Source organism: Triticum aestivum, chromosome 7A (assembly GCF_018294505.1).
Source record: "Triticum aestivum cultivar Chinese Spring chromosome 7A, IWGSC CS RefSeq v2.1, whole genome shotgun sequence".
NCBI classification, from domain to species: domain Eukaryota; kingdom Viridiplantae; phylum Streptophyta; class Magnoliopsida; order Poales; family Poaceae; genus Triticum; species Triticum aestivum.
Window position 1 is genome coordinate 651547576 of NC_057812.1, and position 7663 is coordinate 651555238.

A 7663-nucleotide genomic window follows, 5' to 3' on the forward strand; every position below is an offset into this window, starting at 1 on the left:
AACATGATTTACGCAACTCACATAGCGAAGAGGAGGCGCCAGCGCGCACCCCGAGACGTATACGCCGTGGAGCCCGTCACCCCCAAGTTCAACCCTTGGTCGGCCTGCCTGATCACTTTTGATCGCAGGGATCACCCAACTAGTATCCGGCACAGAGGATCGGCTGCCTTGGTGCTAGACCCAATAATTAACGGATACCATCTCACCCGAGTCCTTATGGACGGCGGTAGTAGTCTTAATCTGATATATCGGGACACCGTCCGCAAAATGGGGATAGACCCGACAAGAATCAGCCAAAGCAATACTACCTTTAAAGGAGTAATACTAGGCCCAGAGGCCCGCTGTACGGGCTCTCTAGTACTAGAGGTTGTATTCGGTTCTTCCGACAACTTCTGAAGTGAAGAATTAACCTTCGACATCGCTCCATTCCGAAGCGGCCATCAAGCAATACTCGGGAGAACGGCCTTCACTCGTTTTAATGCAGTACCGCATTATGCCTATCTTAAGCTTAAGATGCCTGGTCCACGTGGCATCATCATAGGTATCGGAAACATAGAGCGTTCCTCACGTAGGGAGGAATATGTGGGGGCTCTAGCAGCCAACCACTAAACCGCCTCTCCAACCAGAAGAAATGATCGGTCGTTAAGACCGCGGACACGGTTAGACGAGTCCGGTGCACCACTAGCTGTAACAGCTCAGATAAACCTGAGATTGGGTCGATGGATATACCCCCATAGGTGGTGCTAGGGGCTTCCCGCATGTAAAAAGGGCTACAGTTCGGCCTGACCCTATTTAGATTGCATTTTAATGGTTCATTAAGAATAACCAATTTTTCGCACGAAGACTTTCACCTACGTTTTTCTCTTTTACAGATGATCATCATGCTACACTCTTCCAGAATACGACACAACAGAGACACAGGCGCAGACGTGCAGCAGGGCCCCGCTCAAAGGCTTCTTTTTAGATTAAGACCCTATGTAAACTTTTTTATTGTCTCTTGTTGCTTCACTCCCTCCGGATACTCAACACAACCGAAAGGGATGCTGGCGTTATTGACATTTCGTCACGTCAGACTAATGCAAGTACCTAGAAATTAAGGGCTCATAATCGAGGGCGTTTCTCAGCCCAGTATATGATGCAAAGTCCGAACACCTTAGGGAGTGTTCGGCGTCACGAGTTTGGCCTTATATGCATCAGCTCCGAATCATGTCTTTGGTCCATAGTTGGGTTTGCCCAGCTCCCGTGTTTTGCTACCTTACGTTACGCTCTATCGGCTAAGGTGGCACCGGGAGAACTACTGCGATTGTGCCCTGGTTCATCTGGATGAGCACCTCAGTAGAGAAAGACGAAAACTGACCGTCATGATAAAGCGCAAGACTGGTCAACCACTTGATGACTCAGCGGAATCTTCGCGATTCTTCCGCATTAACGAAGGACCGGTTTTCCAGTCATGTATGTACGCGCGCCGTGTTTGGATGAGCGCAGAAGTACCAGGGGCTATATAGTAGCCCCACCGTCAAACTCCTATGGCTAAGTGAAAGTGTTAAAGCTATACAGTCTGATTGCCTTGTTCGCCGTGCTATCACCACCTTAATGGACCAAGACGTTGGGTCAAGTGTGAACACGCGCTTTTCTGAACACCCCCGCATTATATGTGTGGGGGCTAAAGCCGACGACTGCAAACTTTCAGGTTATATACATACATAAACGACCGCATATGAGGCATCATAATACTTTCAGGCACACTACAAGAAATATGTCAACTAGTGACCTTCTGTAAGTGACCCTGGAAGAATTGGTCATAGATCTATGACCATTTCATACCAATTGGTCAAAAGCTGTTCGGGGGGCTCCAAACCCTAAACTATAATGACCATTATGGTCAGAAAGGTCATAATTTCCTTACACGAAATGGTCATAAAGCAGATAGCACTGGTCTGCTGCCTTATTTCTAGCTGATCATGACCAATATAGATGGTCATAACCTTGTAAATTGTGGTGGGTTGCTATGACTAGGCGCCACCTCATCAGTTTTGCCTATGTGTCATGTCCATGTGGCAGTTTTTGTCCTAGGTTGTGAAGCAACCTATATTTCTGTCATTCCCAAAATTCCCCAAAAAATCTCGTAAATTCTTTGGGTCATATCTTCATCAAATATGTAAAAAACCTTCCTAGCCTAGTTCAAAACTAATTCAACAATATTCATTTCCCTATTCTATTCACAACAACAGTTTGTGAAGGAAGTACCACTTTGGCATGTCCAAATAGTATCCATTTTCTACAGTACTTTCCTATGCCCAAATAACCATCCTCCACCAAATGCCAGCTCAATCCATTCATTATTTTGAGCCGAGCTTCAACATTCGTATTTATGTCCAGTGTGGTAGTTTGCAAAGCAAGTACCACCTAGGCTCCTCCTTTTGAGCTCAAAATTTGTGAAGACATTCTCCTTAGTAGATGATCATCCTCAGCCAAAACTCACGCCCATTGGCCATGTGCATTTCCCGTACCGCTAATCAAACACTTGGCTGCTAATTCATGTTTGAGCATCGATCGGTCTCCTCGTGAGAATCTTATGTTGTAATTTTCTCCTAGCACCAACCTAGGGAGTGCCCAACCCACTAGACATGTCTAGGCCACCCAGAACACATGGTAACGCCACGGTCACGCGGTGACCACGCGGCGGGCATGCGAGTTTACGCGCTCTAGAGTTGGGGGCCTTGGCCACCGCCCAAACCTCGACGTATCGCCATCAAACCATGTATTTATGATTAAATAGGCACTTATGTAACTATAAATGATTTTTTGAAAAAATAAATAGTAAACTATGAGGCAGCTGCAGTTCAAATTTGACCCGCTTCCTACTGAATCGGCGGGAATTTGTCTTTTTCACCAGAGGTGGATCAAAACTTTTGACGCCCAACATTTTGTCAATTGTGCATTAAATATGGCCTACTATTTTATAAAAATGATTTGGTCCAATTTTGCAACAATTATTTGGGAGGTCCTTCACAAAAAAACCTCCTTTTGGGCACTCGAAAAATGGAAAATGGTTTTTTCGTCCAAAGAAAATGAAAACTTCCTTAGGCAACATGTTTGCCATTCCAATATACACCCTTGTGCACAATATGAGATCATTTGAACAAATTATGCCATGAATGTGGCCATAAGATTGATCATTTGGCTTGAAAGCCATTGATCTCCACACGTGATAGCTCGATTTTGAGAACACTTTTTTAAAATAATTGCCGTATTACAAGTTTGTTATTTTTCCTAGGAACTTGGCCACATATAATGACACAATGCGAAGGTTTCCCAATTTTTTGATTTTTTTTGAATTTTTTATGCCCGTTTCAAAATGCGGTCAAAACGGCGGGAATGACCGTTCCTAGCTAGTGGTTGAATCTTGAATTTTTTTGGTGTTTCTCTGATTAAATAGGTACTTATGTACCTAGAAATGATTTTTGGAAAAAATAAATAGCAAACTATGAGGCAGCTGCAGTTCAAATTTGACCCGCTTCCAACTGAATCGGCGGAAATTTGTCTTTCTCACAAGAGGTGGATCAAAACTTTTTACACCCAACCATTTTGTCAATTGTGCATTAAATATGTCCTAGCATTTTAGAAAATGGATTTCGTCCAATTTTGCAACAATTATTTGGGAGGTCCTTCACAAAAAGACCTCCTTTTGGGCACTCGAAAAATGGAAAATTGATTTTTTGTACAAAGGAAATGAAAACTCCCTTAGGCAACATTGTTTGCCATTCCAATATGCACCCTTGTGCACAATATGAGATCATTTGAACAAACTAGGCAATGACTGTGGCCATAATATTGATCATTTGACTTGAAAGCCATGAATCTTCACACATGATATCTCGTTTCTGAGAACACTTCTTTAAAAAAAATTGACGTATTACAAGTTTATTATTTTTCCTAGGAACTTGGTCACATATGATGACACAATGCGAAGGTTTTCCAATTTTTTGATTTTTTTTGAATTTTTTATGCCCGTTTCAAAATGCGGTCAAAACGGCGGGAATGACCGTTCCTAGCTAGTGGTTGAATCTTGGAATTGTTTTGGTGTTTCTCTGATTAAATAGATACTTTTGTACCTAGAAATGATTTTTGTAAAAATAAATAGCAAACTATGAGGCAGCCGCAGTTCAAATTTGACCCGCTTCCAACTGAAATGGCGAAAATTTGTCTTTTTCACCAGAGGTGGATCAAAACTTTTTACACCCAATAATTTGGTCAATTGTGCATTAAATATGGCCTAGAATTTCAGAAAAATAATTTGGTCCAATTTTGCAATAATTATTTGGTAGGTTATTCACAAAAAAACCTCATTTGGGGCACTCGAAAAATGGAAAATGGCTCTTTTGTGCAATGAAAGTGAAAACTCCCCAAATCAACATTGTTTGTTATCCCAAGATACACATATGTGCACACTATTGGTTTATTTTAGCAAACTATAAGTGGTTAATATGTTGAATGTTTACCTTGAATTAGAGGGTGAAAATCATAAGAGAAACAAAAAAACTACCTAAGCTTAATTCTGATTGGTGGAGTCACTAGTGGCTTGGATCGATGACCTGGAAAACATCAGTCCATCCATCGGTCCATCGATCCATCCCATCCGACGGTAGCAAATCCCTACCCAACCCTTCTCTCTCGCGCGAACCCCACCCAGCCCTCCTCTCTCTCGCGCAAACCCTAGCGCTACACTCCTCCCTTGCCGCCGCCACCTCCGGCACTAGATCTTGGCTGCCGCGTCTCCCTCCGACCTCGCCGCTGGCGCTCCCCCCTCTCCTCCTCCCTCCCTCCCCTCACCTCCCCTCACCTCACCGGAAGAGAAGATGGAGATTGTGCGCGCGAGCAGGTCTGGTGGTGGCAGCGGCTCCCAGATCCGCAAGGGCTTGGACCTGGAGCTCCATCCCCATGGCAGCGGCTAGGGTTCCTCCTGCCATGCCGCCGGCCAGCCCCAGCAGCAGCAGATGCCGCCCGCCGCCATGGCGCTGCCGCAGGCCCCTCTGCAGGTACGCAACCTTCCAGATCTGGCCAGCACGGCCGCAATCCTCCTCCTTGTTGGTCGCTGACGTTTGCCGGCGCTGGTTTTCCGAGCAGGGGATCCGCTCTACGACGAGCTCTGGCACGCCTGCGTCGGCCCGCTCGTCACCGTCCCGCGAGTCAGGGACCTCGTCTTCTACTTCCTGCAGGGCCACACCGAGCAGGTCGGCCAAGCCCCGCCTCCCTCCCCTCCTCACTTAATTCTAACACAGCCTCGCGGTTTCACGCAGGGAGGCTCTTCTGCTTTGGTTCGCGCGCTGAATTTACTTGCTCTTTTGGGTTTCTAGGTCGGATCTGTCGAGTTCTCCCGCTGCACCCTGGCGCTGAGCCGCTGTCTGCTGCCGCCCAAGGTCACCATCACCGGGAGGAGCGATGGCAGTCCACGTTGTCATTGCCATCGTCCTTCAGGTGCTCTTCCTGTCACTCCCGTCGCCCCCCTCCTAGCCACAGATCTGGGATCCCCTCTTCGCTTATTATGGCATGGCTTGCACCTGTACCGTACATTGGAGTGATAGGATTGTTGTGCAGACTATAATGTGAAATCAAGATCTTGGTTGAGAGAGAGATAGACAGAGAGTATCTTGATCTTGCTTGTGTCCTGTAATCAGATTTAAATGACACTCTATTTATAGCAGATTAGGCACATGGTTCATTGCTAGCTAGCTAGACCTGTGTAGCAAATGCCAATGTGTTTATCTATACATATAGCGCCCTCTTCGAATGTTTCTTCCTCTAGGAGATGCTGCTGAAAATAATCATATTGAGCGATAGGATTGTTGTGCGGACTATAATGCAGAATCAAGATTTTGGTTGAGAGAGAGAGAAATAGAGGATCATGATCTTGCTTGTGTCCTATAATCAGATTTAAAGGACGCTTTATTTATAGTAGATTATGCACATGGTTCATTGCTGGCTTGCTAGCCCTATGTGGCAAATGCCAGTGTGTTTATTTGTACATATAGCGGCCTCTTTGAATTTTTCTTCCTCTTGGAGATGATGCTGAAAATGATCATATTTATGAAGTTGTGCTCTGCTTTAGCTGTTAGTTGACTTATCGTTATGTATGAGCAGCTCATCTGGGGGCCGTACTATTGGTTATTATTTATAAGAAGTCATACTGTTTGTTATCTAGAGTATAGATATGCCCCAAGCCAAACGTGTGCGCTTGGACTGTCAGACTATTTTAGGCTCAACTGAAACTGAATCTCGGTAGGAATCATTATGTATCCATGGTGTATTGTTTATGATTTGGATGGCTTGGAGTGGCCATTTTCTGTCAGAATCTTGTGCCGATAGCTTTGCTTTAACTAGTAAGTTCAGTTTGGGGAAAGCCAGGATGTGTTTGAAAAAACCATTTAGTATGCTTGATTGTGAGTCGATGACTTACATTTTTTGGGGGCTTTGGTTACAAAATATGTAATCAAGGCAGTGCACAGTTGCCAAAAATATGTAGTCAAGAGGAGGGCCATGGAAGGTCCTCTCCTTTCCCCTATCTTATTCGCTTGAGTCCTGTTTCCGTCTTCTCCATTCAAACATGTTCTTCCCGATTCAGAAATCTAATATGGTATTCTGGTCGTTTATGCAGCTGAAGAAATTGTGCAAGGAGGGCGCATATTGGGGTAACCAAGTAGAAGCGTATTACTCTGTTGTTTTATTTGGCTGATATAAATGCATTGGCGTCAAACACTCATCCGTTTCTTCTTCTGTTCGCTGACACATTCAGATGCTTCTTCTGTTAATCTGTAGGTGCTGTTGCTGGAGTGTATGTAGGGATGGAGTATGGAGTGGAAAGGGTCCGCGGAGAGTATGACTGGGTAATGATGCTCTGAATACTGTTTGTTACTGTTACACTGTCTTGTTGATTTCTTTTAACAATCATACCTAGCTAAAATCTTCTTGTCCACATCAGAGCAGCCCCATCCTCTTCATGCTGGCTTGACTGCCTCTGATTCTTCCTGTTTGCTGCCCTGCCTTGCAGATGCGGCAGCTCAAGGGCGAGGTCAACATCTTCTCCAGGGCCGACGGGTCGGCGTTGTTCAAGGTGGGCAACACCAGGGTCATCGCCGTCGTCTACGGCCCCTGAGAGGTAGTCGCTTTTTCTTTGCACACCAACTCTTCTATTCGATGCCATGGCTGTTAGGGCTTTGGCTCCCGGGAGGTCTCTAGTTAATGATCGGTATTGAGAGATTTTGGTGGCTACTTATGCTTATTGTGTATCACATTGAAAAAGAAAATGCACAATGAGCTTACCTTTGTATATCAGGATTTTTTCTTCATCGGTTACTGGTATTTGGCTTCTATGTGCTAATTAAACCTGATCAGTATGTATACTTCTTTGATGTTGTATAATATTGGTGTCAAAGGAGTTAATTTAAACCGGATATGATCTACTGGAACAATTTTTTTGCTGTTCGAACGGTTAAATTCTGGTTCTTTGTTTCAAACATCTAAATGATGTTTAATTTGTCCTTCTATGCTTACATGATAAAAATGTCGCATTTATAGGATTGTAAACCTGATGTGATTGGAGTAGTATTTACTTGCTGCTGACAGTAACTACTTGTATCCACTGATTTCTATGCCTCATTTTGCT

At 44.5% G+C, this 7663-nt stretch overlaps 1 pseudogene; it reads left to right on the forward strand.

Moving 5' to 3' along the window:
- Positions 1 to 5012: 5012 nt before the first annotated feature.
- LOC123151802 (outer envelope pore protein 16-1, chloroplastic-like) lies at positions 5013 to 7153 on the forward strand (annotated as a pseudogene).
- The last annotated feature ends 510 nt before the right edge of the window (positions 7154 to 7663 follow it).